The sequence below is a fragment of the Nicotiana tomentosiformis genome, chromosome 6 (assembly GCF_000390325.3).
Source record: "Nicotiana tomentosiformis chromosome 6, ASM39032v3, whole genome shotgun sequence".
NCBI classification, from domain to species: Eukaryota; Viridiplantae; Streptophyta; class Magnoliopsida; order Solanales; family Solanaceae; genus Nicotiana; species Nicotiana tomentosiformis.
This window is the reverse complement of record NC_090817.1, coordinates 72,798,447-72,812,544: the sequence shown is the minus strand read 5'-3', so window position 1 is coordinate 72,812,544 and position 14,098 is coordinate 72,798,447. Positions and strand designations below refer to the sequence as shown.

General features: G+C 37.9%; 2 long non-coding RNA genes across 2 annotated transcripts in view; one reads left to right on the top strand and one right to left on the bottom strand.

Moving 5' to 3' along the window:
* Positions 1 to 14,098, top strand: part of LOC117278414 (uncharacterized) — a 41,861-nt gene that overhangs the window by 17,431 nt on the left and 10,332 nt on the right. The window lies entirely within an intron of this gene.
* LOC138893337 (uncharacterized) lies at positions 95 to 8,492 on the bottom strand. Its single transcript, XR_011408656.1, has 2 exons — positions 7,868 to 8,492; positions 95 to 405 (listed from the first exon to the last, which is right to left on the bottom strand). It is a non-coding gene; the product is annotated as an uncharacterized lncRNA (long non-coding RNA).

Here is a 14,098-nt window from a genome sequence, read left to right as displayed (position 1 = left end):
ACGGTGAACCATCTAAATAATTATCCATTTTTAATTTTTAAAAATTAGTAATTTCATAAAATAAATAGAATAAAATGTGGCATTCATAGGAACCTTTGCTTTTCTTTACCAAGTTTCGAATATAAATAAATCATAATGTGAAATGATAATAATAACGTGAACTACAATAATGAACATCCACTAGGAACCCCCAAAATCCGGTGTCACAAGTGCATGAGCATCTACTAGGAAGTACAATAACAATACAACATCTGTCTGGAATACAAGATAGATATGATAAAGTAAACAATTATGATGGAAACTCTGTGTGTTGTGAATCATAGCATGGAAATGCAGCTCACCATAAAGTCCCCTCAACAGCTGCACTTATGCGCCCAAATGGACACCAAATGAACCTGTCAGATCCTGCACATTTAGTGCAGAAGTACAGCATGAGTACATAAATCAATGTGTACCCAATAAGTATCTAGCCTAACCACGAAGAGGCAGTGATGAGGGGTCGACATTGACACTTACTAGTGGTCCAGTAAATCAAATATAGATAAGTAGAGAAGTATGAAACATGGTAAGTAAACAATGAGTACGGATGTAGGCAAATAATATGATCTACACCTGAAAAGTGAATGCAAAGTCCTCAAATACTGGATACCTCTCAAATGGAGTACGTAATGGTCAACACCAAATCAACGGTCACATCTCAAGTTTGGAAAACTTATGCGTACGCGGACTTCTTATCAAGTATTTCGCACGATTCTGCCGAGGCGAGCGGCCCGATCCCATAAGAGTGTTTCATAGAAATGTCGAGGCGAACGGACGATCCCATAAGAGTGTGATGCATAATCCTACCGAAGCGATCGACTTGGTCCCATAATAGTGTGATACATAGCCATGCCAAGGAGAACAACCTGATCCCATAAGAGTGATACATAATCCTGTCGAGACGAACAATCCTATCCCATAAGAATATGTTACTTTGCCAAGATGAACGACCCGATCCCATTAGAATAAGAAGCTTTAACAGGTCCATGACCCCACTCACGAATATATGTGTGAGTTTTGAAATTTTAAGGAAACCTTTTGATGAATACGCACAACGCGGAAGAAATTCGTAATGGAAGCACAATTTCTACGGCTAATCAAGTAGCTCATCAAATGACTAAAATAGTGAGTCCATTACTCTATGCGAGTCTAGTCTATGGTCATAATGCGACTCAGAGTAAGTAAACATGCAAGAATAACTCAAATAGTACAACTAAAGCATGTCATGAATCTAAGTCTACCCGGACATAATAAGAAATTCTAACATACACACGGACACTCATCACTTCATATGTGCGTAGATCCCACAACCTGTAGCATATAATAAGAATAACACCTACGGGGTAAATACCCCCTCACAAGGTTAGGCAGGAGACTTACCTCGCTCTAAAGTTCCATAACTGGCTCCAACGCCTCTCTAGCACCTCAAACAAATGCCCACCGATCAGAAAATAGTCAAACAATCATGAACACCAATAAAAATATACTTAAACACTCATAATTAATTAATTTATAAAAATTCCCAACTTCGCTAGAAAAGTCAGCAAAGTTAACCCCTGGCCCACGTGCTCGGTTTTCTAAAATCTTCAAAGAAAAACACTACCCATAACATTACGAACTCAAATATATAATTTATTCACAATTCCATGTCCAATTTCGTTGTCAAAATCCAAAAATACTGAATTTTAGGTTTTTTCCCAAATACCACAATTTCTACAAAATTTCATGTTTAAATCCTTGTAGAACCCATGTAATTAACTAAAAATATGTGGAAATTACTTACCTTGCCATAGATGATAAAAATCTCCTCTTCAAGCGCTCCAAAATTGCCCATACAAGTGAAAATGAGAGAAAAATGAACCACATCCCGTATAAAATCAAGTCTGCCCAGGCCTGCTCTTCTTCGCGATTGGTGAAAAAGCCTCGTGATCGCGAAGGCTAACTCCTCCCAGCTGCCCAACTACTCTTCGCATTCGCGACCACCTAATCGCATTCGCGATGCCCCGCTGACCCTGCTCTTTGCGTCCCCGCTTCACCCCTCGCGTTCGCGAAGGCCTTCTACCTCGCAGCCACCCAGCTCCCAGCCTTCTTCGCGTTCGCGAAGCAGGACAAGGTCCTTCTCCGCGTTCGCGTGAGCCTCCTCGCGTTAGCAAAGAGAAAAATAAGGGCCCTTCATCAGCCTTCTTCGCGATCGCGGGACTATCTTAGCGATCGCGAAGCACACCAGCACACCAACAACATCAAAACATCGAAACTTGGTCCGAAACCACCCCGAATCACACCCAAGGCCCCGTCCAATCACACCAACAAGTCCCAATACCCTGTCCAAACTTATCCAAAGGCTAGAAACGCCACGAATAATATCAAAATCATAAATCGACGATCAAAATATTTCTTTCAATTTTCAAACATTTAAACTTTGACGAACGCACCCGAACCATATCAAAACATTCCAGAATGATGTCAAACTCTACGTACAAATCATAAATCACGTTACGAACCTATTCCAAGGCTCGGTATCCCAAATGAATATCGATAATGCCAAAGTCTACTTCAAACCAAACATAGAAAATTCTAAAACCTTCAAAATGCCAGCTTTCCATAATAAGCCCGAAACTCAACCCGAACATACATCTAAGTCCGAAATCATCATACAGACCTATTGGAACCTTCAAATTCTGATTCCGAGGTAGTTTATCCAAAAGTCAAACCTTGGTCATCCCTTCCAACTTAAAGCTTTCGAATTAAGAATTTTTCTTCCAAATCAACTCCGAACTTCCCGAATTTCAATTTCGACCACACGTATAAGTCATAAAACATGAAGTGAAGCTATTGAAGACCTCAAACTGCTGAACGATGAACTAGAGATCAAAACGACCGGTTGGGTTGTTACAGGGGCCCTGTTCCGACCATAGTACATCCATCAATAAAGGCCTATAGACATATCCTGTCAGTTAATGTAGTATGTTGGGCTTGTAGGCCTTGTATTTATTTATTTTTGGTTTGTCAGTTGAACTTTTTATGACAGTCTTGCCGGCCCAACTTTATATTGATGTTCAGTTAGAGCTAGTCTCCATTTAGTTTTATATTTTGTTTCACAAATTGTCCAACAATATGGCCTTATGGCCAAAGTATCACATTGTATGTCTAGAGACCCTTAGTCTCAGGTTGGTACGCTCGGTCAAGTGAGGCACCGGGTGCCGGTCTCGCTTCCCAGGTTTGGGGCGTGACAAATTTAGTATCCGAGCAGTTCTATCCTACAGAGTCTACAAGTCGTGTCTAATAGAGCCTTGTTTATAGATGTGTTGTGCACCACATTATATAAACAGGAAGATACAAGACATTTAGGAGTCTGTTTCCCTTTTTTTCAAATCTAAATCGTGCCATAGAGTTAAGTCATAAGAGTTTGAGGCAGGACTTATGTTTGTTAATGATATAGAGATGCTTGCAATTAGAAAAATTATAGCTAGCTAGAGGGATAGTACAACAATAGGTAAGGGCACTAATAGAGAGAGACTTCTTGACGACGTGGCCCTGTTTGAGGCCCTATCAGATTGTGCACACCAGATGTGCGAATTTCCAGCTTAATACCCTAAGATGGGAATATTAAACACACCTCGTGAATAGAAAGCCATGGGAGTATCTGAAGGTAAAAGTATAAGTTTCAATAGGTAATAGAAGCTAGGTGAAGTAGGGTACGAGGTACCCAGTTAGTGAAGATTATCAGTATTTACAATTCATGCAGAGAAATATAAGAATTCTGAGTTACCTTCAAGAGTAATTTAGGTATGTACAACTGGCCACACCCATCTCAGTTATGCCCTATATGAGCTAAACAGATATAATTTAAGAGAATGATGGGATATTAGGATGTAGCTGGGTTAGAGTAACCCAAAATGTTGGATGGATTGTTAGCGTTAGATGACATTTCCAAAGGATATTGTAAACATGATAATAGTTTTCTTTTTGATACACCCAGGTGGTGCACTCTAGAATAGTACAGTCCTATATGAATTCCAGAATGTTCAGAAAATTGAGAAGATATGCATTGGCATCCTAGGATGGATAAATATTTACCTTAGTATGACTTCCGTCCCTAGTAAAGAGAGAATATTAGTTGACTCGAAGAGCCAGTGAGATTGAGCAAGGGGAGCTAAAGTGAAAGAATGTTTCGTTGAAGTTTTCAGAATAAGGTAATAGACAAAAATATTAGCAGGTGAATAAAAAAAGAGTAATTAAATCATTTGGAGTAAGATGTGATAATTGGGTGATAACAGTAAATAAAAAATATGACAGGATGATATAGTCTATAGTCAAGTGCCGGAAAAGACAAGAGAAGACACGCCTTAAGACAATAAAAGAGTATAAGCCATAAAGTCATATCCTCATTTCGAGAAAAGAGTTAATGACTCCAACGTGATTACCAGAAGGAAAATTTAGACCCTGGAGTAATAGATTTCAGTATGGGCTAGTGAACAAGATAAACTGAACATGAATTAGGGATCAGAAGATGTGATAATAGTCGACATTAAGAGAATCTTCGCGTTCCGGCAATAATAGAATGGATAACAGAAGAATAACCTTTAAAGGTCATTCAAGAAGGCGCTTCCCTAAAACAAGCAATGCGAGCAGAGTTAAGCTTAAGGGGCTAAGTGTGCCAGTTACACTAGGTGTCACGCTCGTGCACAAGAAATTTAGTTATCCTTGGTACAAAAGGTTACCGCGAGGCGAGTAAGAGTCAGTAAAGATGTGAAAAGGCGCCAAAGATGAGGAGGTAAAACATTTATAGTAGTTCAGGTAACTATCGAATGGTAAAGGAAGAATGCAGTAAAAAGGTGAATGGGGTGAGATTGCATTTATTCAGATCCTACAAATATGTTATGAATCTAGAATATTCTGCAAACACGGCATTGGGGAGAGGCAGTAAGGGTTCCCGCCTAGGATGTTATTGATTAATAAGTGTGAATGAACACTTGATACATAAGGAGCCAGTGTGAGAGGTAAGTTAAGACAAAAAAAAAATTACCCAAGAGAGGTTACACAAAATATAGATATGAGCATTGACCGATGAGTGGTTAATTGATTTAGGAAAAGCCTAGTTATGGCTAGACAAAAGGTCTAAGATAAATTAGCAGATCATGAAAGACAAATGAAGTGAAACCCAACATAGGAAATTTAGTCTCGTAGATACGAGATGGTAATCTTGGAGAAATATTCAGATAGGAGCCGGGGTAGTTAAAGGTACCGTATAAGTGTTATGAAAATAAAGAGAGTGTCAATGGGTAGACAGTCAAAATTTCAGTTTAGAAGTAACCCTACGAGCATATGGGTGCGGAGGTAAGTAACTAAGGATAATTATAGTTGAGTAAGAACATAAAAAATTCCATCGGATATAAAATGTAATAAGCTCGCAGCTTTACAAGAGTCAGAGGGTCTCCCCTAAGTACTACAACAAAAGACTAGCTAAGGAAATAAGGAAGAAGGCTTCAACCTAAGCATAGTAACTTGAAGAAGAAATGGTCTTGTACTAACAGTCTCGCTGCAACATTGTATGCACTCCGTAAGAAAGTGGCACCTATAGTGGCTAATGAACGGGATGTAAAAATCAAAAGTGATATTTGAAATCATACGAGTTACAGGAAATTTCAATATTTGTGAGCACTAAGATAAGCCAAGTATTTATGCAGCAAGTGGCAGAACGACCAGAAAAAGTAATTGCTTATGTTTAAAGACAACTGAGACGGAATGAAAGGAAATCTATGATGCTAGCAAGTTAAAGGATGGTCATGGGTAGTATAAATAGATATGTGTAGGTTTCAAGATAAAGTATGGTAGAGTGACAAGGTTTTAGGTAGATAGGAGTAAGGATAAGGAAAGGTGATTAAGAAGATGACAAGAATAGTTAGGTCCTCGGGATTAAGCCCATTAAATAAGAGAGCTGATGGTTTCTGTAAGTTATAGAAAGCTCAGTATAGCCTGAACAAACTCGAAGGAGTCTAAGACTAAGAGAATTTAGAAGAGATGAAATGCTGCCTTGGTAGTAAAATAAGGGTATAATTGTGATAGATAAGAGGATGACGTTTAGACCTTTGATTGGGTAATGATTCAAAGAAAAAGGATTTCATGAATCATATGGAATTAGAGTACCCCCCATAAGATGAACCACGTCGGGATGCTATGAAATACGTTTATGGAAGTATAATATCATCCCTAGGTGGATCAGGTAAATCACTTCAGATGTTCCCGATTAGACGCGAGCCCTAGTGACACAGTATTACGTAAGAGATTTCAAGTTATCAGTGGTAGATTATAGATCAACATTAAGGTGAATCAATAATATATGGATAAAAGTTCCAAATTATGAGAGGAGATTAGGATGTCATTCAAAGAACAACAGCAGAAGCATCGAATTTTGGAATATCCAGATAACCAATATCTAAGAACTACTGAAAAATCAAATTCCAATCCTAAAGCTGCAAAGCTGACCAGAAACTCTATCTCTACTGATACTGGGCAAAATGCCACAGGGACAAAATAAAGTACCATTGACTGGGTTCAAAGGAGCTTTGGAATGCATAAGGAAACACTTAATGTGACCCTCAATCACTCATGTCAAGAAATACCATCTCAGACATTTGTGGAATCACCTAATTCAAATGGAAAAACTACAAGCTCTATACAACTAGGGAGAGGTGAAGTAAGTTCAGAGGTACATACAAGACTAAGACTTGATGATCAAAGAGTTAATTCAATGCCAGCATAGGTTAATACAGAGGTATCTAGGAAGGCTTTGGACAACAACAAAACTGGGGAACTAGTAGCCAACGTTGAAGGTGCAATGGTAATATTACCAGACAAGGAGCAGGTCAGTACTGCTGATGCAGAGACAGATCACTGTCACACCCCTTTTTATTCACCTTAACCCTCTTTAAAAGATAAAAAGTGATTTTAAAGCTCAAAGGATTCCAATTTGAAAAATGACAAAAGATGTGTTAAAAAAGATTTCTTAGAGTCACCACTTGACATTTGATTTTGATGTGTCAAGTCACCATTTTTAAAAATAATAATTTTTTCCTTTAAAATACATTTAGACTCTTAAACAAATTCTGTACCAGAGATTCTAAGTAAGGGGGTTCATTTGACTCGGGGAGAAGGTGTTAGGCATTCCCCAAATCCCGTGAAGCTCACGTCACAGTTGCATACATGATCTAGTTGGCTTTAAAGGCTACTCTAATTGAGGTTAAATACACAAAAATAAAATAGACATAAAAAGGTTCGAGGTTGTCCCCACCTAATAAAGGAAGATAAAATAAAAATAAAAATAAAAATAATAATACTACAATCTTATATTACGCCTCCTCAATGTCGTCCCGTCTTTGGCCTCCAATTACTTGATACTACGGGGTATTTCCCGGATAAAATAATAACTAAGGGACTACGTCTAACCTCAATAAATAAATAAACAACCTAACATTTGGCTACCCAAGTGTTGACGGCCTAACATGCTCCTAGCGATCGAATTAATAAAGCAAAATAAAGAACTAAAAAGAATCATCTAAAGTTCAAATTATTAGAATCGGTCAGTTCTCTGCCATAACCATTTTTCCTTAAGAAGTTCAAATATGTTTTTGCTCTTTAAATCTGACAGACTCCCACGGCCCATTTATCATTATAACCTATGAATAAGACCTATTTTTATTATCTAAACTTTGTTTAACAATGAATAACTCCCATCTTCCCAAACTAAAGTAAATACATCAACTTAATCACATCACCCAAAAATCATATGCCAAACAAACGAAATGTAATAAAAAATTTAGGGATGGACCTCAGTTGATATTATTAAACACAGAACCCAACAAGATGGACGAGCTTAGACCGGATCCTTGCACGCCACCTCGGACGGACCTCGACTCTTTACCGATGATTGAAACGGATGACTGCTGCCACCGAAATTTCCGCCGGGAAAACTGGGTTCATCGGCAAGATGAAGTTGACAGCAGAAACTCGATTTTATGTGGTTTTCAAGGTGTTTGAAGGTTGTTTCGATGGAGGCAGTGACTGGTTTTAGAACTTATTTAAAGTGGTAAATTTACATGGTATGTTAAGAGTGGTATTGGCTCATTTTTTGAATGATAGGCATGATATGGGTGTTGTTAATTCCTGAAAAATGGAAGATCCCGAGACTCAGACGTTTGGTGAAAGGTTTTATGATGCAGGAATTAATTTCTTCTCATAATCTCTCCTCTTTTTTTCTCTGTCCGTTCCCCTCACTCTCACTCCTTAAAATCCTCTCTCCCCGTCAAAAGTGTTGCCCCCACTCAAACTCTCTCTCCCGAAAATCCTCTCCTCCCCTTAAAGTCTTGTCCCCACTTCCTCTCTCTTCGCTTTCCGTTCCCTCTCTGTGTGTGAATATGTCCCCGTTTCTTTTTGAAATTCTTGGGCAAGAAGAAAGAAAAATGGATGAAAATGTGTGGACCCCTCTGCCATGTGATTGTGTGTGCTTTTGTGCGTATGAGTGAATTGTGAGATTGTGCAAAGGAGTTTGTTATCCAATTTTGTCTTTTTGTGAGGGTTCCACATATAAAGAGTAAAAATAATTTTTCTTTCATTAATTAATTCCCCTACTTTTCCTTTTGATATAGGAAAGAAACGTGAGTGTGACTCCAAAACAGTTTCCTTCCTCTTTCTCTTTTGAAAACCAAAAATAGGAAGATTTAGACTAAACTATTGAATCATAATGCCATAAAATCCTAAAGAAAACGTGACTTTATTTGGAATTTTTATTTTTATGAGAAGTAACATGAACTAAATTAACTAAAACAAAGAATGATATTTTTGTAGTTTTCATTTTTAGGGAAAATGAAGGAAAAAGGTCAAAAATAGGCAAAGTACCAATTTTAGAACCAAAAGAAACATCTAAGCGCTTAAAATGGGTAAAATTTCGGGGAGGGTAAAAAATTACATGTCTACAACTGCCTCTCTTTGGCTAGAAACACGAAGTGTTTTTTAGACAAAGAAAAGACAAGACAAGTTCTTGACCCGACCTTTATTTAAAAGAGAATAAAACTAAAAGAAAGGAGAATGTGACCGAGCCCTGGTATCTGAGCTGTCTACATATCCTTTGTTATAAAGGAATCACGCCACGTGTATTTTAGAAGTAAGAAGAGTGTAGAAAGATACTGAGGTGGGGAGTCGAGTGAAGTGCCGTCAAGGTTCCGGTCTGCTGTTCCTGTCTTTACATCAAAATAAAACCAAATAAGATAAACTTTACAAGAAAAACTAGAAAATTCTATCTACTCTTCTATCTAGAATCTTTTCGTGGTCTTGTTATGCATATGAAAATGTTGACTCACGTTCTCAAGGCGAGCTTCTACTACTTTCAATTTGAATTGACCCTATTCTTCAGGCGGGATCCTGATGCTTCTTTCTTGAACTTGGAAATTAAAAATTGACACTATTTTTCAGGTTGTTTCTTGTTACCCGAACTTGAATGCAACATGAAACTTGACCCTATTCTTCAGGCGGGCTCCTGCTGTTTGAACTGGAAGTAGACTCGAGCTTGAAACCGATTTTTGAAGTAAATACCCTCATTCTCTAGGTAGGCTCCAGTTATCGACTTGAAACTTGAAATAAAATCTAAACGGAATGCCCTAGTTCTCTAGGTGGGCACCTGCAATTACAGCGAAACAGACAAAACAAAGAAAATATTCTGCCCCAGTTTGTATCAGAAACATTTGTGAGTGTTAGTTGAATGCCATTATCCAGGAGGGTCCTGAAAATTTAAAATTAAGTCTCATTATTGAGTAGGGTCCTTAAAATGTAAAACTAAATCCCATTATCTAGGAGGGTCCTGAAAACTTAAAACTAAATCCCATTATCCAGGAGGGTCCTAAAAACATTAAACTAAATTCCATTATCTGGAAGGGTCCTGAAAATTTAAAACTAAATCCCTTTATCCAGGAGGGTCCTGAAAACTTAAAACTAAATCCCATTATCCAGGAGGGTTCTGAAAGCTTAAAATTAAATCCCATTATCCAGGAGGGTCCTGAAAGCTTAAAACTAAATCCCATTAGCCATGAGGGTCCTAAAAACTAAAAATTAAATCCCATTATCCAGGAGGGTCCTGAAAACTAAAAACTAAATTCCATTATCCAGGAGTGTCCTGAAAACTTGAAAACTAAATCCCATTATCCAGGAGGGTCCTGAAAACTTAAAACAAAATCCCATTATCTAGGAAGGTCCTGAAAGCTTAAAACTAAATTCCATTATCCAGGAGGGTCCTGAAAGCCTAAAACTAAATCCCATTATCCATGAGGGTCCTGAAAATTTAAAACTAAATCCCATTATCCAGGAGGGTCCTAAAAACTTTAAATCCCATTATCCAGGAGGGTCCTGAAAACTTTAAATCCCATTATCCAGGAGGGTCTTGAAAACTTAAAACTAAATCTCATTATCCAGGAGGGTCCTGAAAGCTTAAAACTAGATCCCATTATCCATGAGGGTCCTGAAAGCCTAAAACTAAATCCCATTATCTAGGAGGGTCTTGAAAACTTAAAACTAAATCTCATTATCCAGGAGGGTCATGAAAACTTAAAACTAAATCCATTATCCATGAGGGTCCTGAAAACTAAAAACTAAATCCCATTATCCAGGAGGGTCCTGAAAATTTAAAACTAAATCACATTATCCAGGAGGGTCCTGAAAACTTAAAAACTAAATCCCATTATCCAGGAGGGTCCTGAAAACTAAAAACAAAATTCCATTATCCTGGAAGGTCCTGAAAGCTTAAAACTAAATCACATTATCTAGGAGGGTCCTGAAAGCCTAAAACTAAATCTCATTATCCAGGAGGATCCTAAAAATTTAAAACTAAATCCCATTATCTAGGAGGGTCCTGAAAACTTAAAACTAAATCCCATTATCCAGGAGGGTCCTGAAAGCTTAAAATTAAATCTCATTATCCAGGAGGGTCCTAAAAGCTTAAAACTAACTCCTATTATCTAGGAGGGTCCTGAAAGCTTAAAACTAAATCCCATTATCCAGGAGGGTCATGAAAGCTTAAAACTAAATCCCATTATCCAGGAGGGTCCTGAAAACTTAAAACTAAATTACATTATTCAGGAAGGTCCTGAAGAATAAAAAATGAACTTACTTGAAACATGTTTTCCTTATGGAGGATCTCTATAGAACGAACAAAATTTCTTGCCCCTATTTCAAACAAAGAAAATCTTGTTAGTTTGACAATGTGGTGGTTAGTTTGTGGCATCATTGCTGAAGGTATCTGCTTCTGCCACTGCCATGCTTCATTCTGATTAGTTGCTTTGGGCTAACAAGGAATTGTTTGACGTTCTAATTGAACTTCAACCACAAAAACCTATGAATGACCCGAATCCTTTACACTCAGTTGTTGCATTGTGTTTTCATTCTGATAATTGCTGAATCTTTGTATTTTCTCAAAATTTAAGAATAACTTGATTCCTTGAACTTCAGCTATTACCATATTGCTCATTCTGAATCATGTCACTGGTGATGTGCTTGGCCGAGCTTTGCCTTGTGCAATCAAGAAGTCGGTAGTAGACTTTGAAGTTCTTTCTTGCTTGCTTTAACAAGACTCACTTGAAAGAGACACAAAGAAACATAACCAAAAGATCAAAGTGAAGTGTTTTTTGGCAAAAAGGAACAAAAGGAAAGGTTTGAACAAATATGACTATTTGGAGAAGAGGGAAAAGAGATTTATCTGAGTGAAGATGCCGGCTCCAATGATCATGACATGCATTTCGGATTGATCAGCCTAATCCGTCCAACGAATCACACTTCAATTTGCGTCATGCTTTCATACTTCGAAGACGAGTTTTCAATGATCAAATTTCTCTGTAAAGTCATAAACCTCATTCGACTTGTAGTGCCCCGAAAGATTTTCACCAACAAGCCTCTCTCATTTTTTCATCTCACAACTCACTGTCGCCTTACGGTGCCCGCGAGGGTTTTCACCAATAAGACTCTCTCATTTTATTCATTTTTGTTCCCATGAAAAAAGTGCCTCTCATGATGTAAGAAACTCATACCTCTATCTCACGCTTGACTTGGCATCCTCAAAGATTGATCGGAAGGTCTTTCTTTGGACCGTAATGTGGGATTTTGGTCAAGGTTAGGAAGAAAGGATGACATGAAAGCTCAAAATAATTTAAGATGAAAGGGTTTAAAATTACAACTTTTGGAATAAGATCTTTTTCCAAAACTAAAACTTCTGCCCCGGTTTCTTTTAGTTTGGAGAATTTTTGATTTTTATTTTGATGGGACCGAACCTCAGAGTAAGGCTGCCTACGTATCCTTAAAAGGAATCAGGTCAAATGTAGTTCCAACCTTCCTTCTTTTTTTCCCTTTCTTCTTCTTCTTCTTCTTCTTCTTCTTCTTCTTCTTCTTCTTCTTCTTCTTCTTCTTCTTCTTCTTCTTCTTCTTTTTCTTCTTATTTTCTTTTCTTCCTTTTTTTTCTTTTCTTTTCTATTTTCTAACTCTACTTCTGATTCCAAAAGAGGGTTATGAAAGAAAATAAAATAAGGCTCAAACGTGGTAACAAAGGATAAAAGTATTTGGATAGAAGAATAAAATGCCTTCGCCATACCAAACTTTGAAAATTTTAAGTACAAAACATGTGATTAAAGATGAGCTAAGAAATCATACATAGTATCTTTTGACTGCATCAGAATTGATAGCCATTTCCATAACTTTTTCTTCTATGTCTGTTAAATACAAAGCACCATTGGGCAACACTATTGTCACGGTGAACGACCCCTTATTGTTGTATGCTCTTGACATTCTTTTCTAATACAATTGACCATGACACACTACTGCCAATATTCTCTCATCAATCAAACTCAGCTGCTCTATCCGGGTTTTAACCTACTCATCATCATCAATTTCAACTTCAGCGACAATTTAAAGGGACGAGGTCTCAACCTCTTTTTTCCCCTCAAATACTGCTTCTTTATCATATTCAACTTCTTGGTTCATTATTTCAAGACTAGACTGGCTTTTAAGATTTGGCTAAAAATTCCTCATGCATGTCATGTCATTGGAACCAACATAAAAAGAACTACACAAAAGAAAAAAGAAAATGAAACACACATTAGGAATAACGGAAAACAAAAAACTGCATTTCATCGAGAATAAATGGATAAAAGGGTTTGAATATCAAAATAAGCAAAAGTAAAATATGGGTTACAACCCTGAACTAACCCAGATAATAGAAGGAAAAACAAAGCAAACTACCAAAACACCTTCCTAGTGGGGAGAGGAGTAGCTTCCCAATTGCTAAGTTTCGCATTCGGTCCAACATGCTGCACATCTGTGTTGCTAGAACCTTCCCCAATTTCAACCATATCAACCTCAGCAAATAGACTTTGCGAGCTCTTGATCAGCTCTTCACCACCTTCAATTACTGGTTTCGGGACTGATTATATTGAAAGTTTTGTAACCCCCGACTTGATAAAAGACTTAGAGATGTGCGGGACAGGCTTGGTAGAATTCCCAGACTTCCCATCCTTACGAACCATTTCAATCATGTGTATCTCTGCATGGGCTGGAAAAGGATTCTGGTTGATGTTTGGCGCATTCGAGCTTTGTACTACAATTTGATTTGTATCAATGAGATCTTGGATTGCTCTTTTCAAATGCCAACACTTCTCTATGTCGTGCCCCGAGGCATCAAAACAATATGCGCACCTCAGAGAATAATCAAGGTTCTTTGGGGTGGATTTGGTATCTTTGCCTCAATTTGCCTTAGCACGTCCAATTTCCTCAACCTTTGAAACAAACTGGCTTTGGACTCTCCCAGATGGGTGAAGGTTTCTTTCCATTGATGACTCTCTCTTTTATACTCCAGCCTTGGTTGAATTTTCGGACCAGTAGGGTTTTGGTAGGGTTGTAGGGGTGAATAAGGGTTTTGTGGAGCTGGCGCACACCACTGCGGGTAAGGATGAGGTTGGGCATATGATTGTGCATGATGAACATGGTATGGGGGAGGTCGAATTACGTATTGAGGATCTGGTGGTGGGAA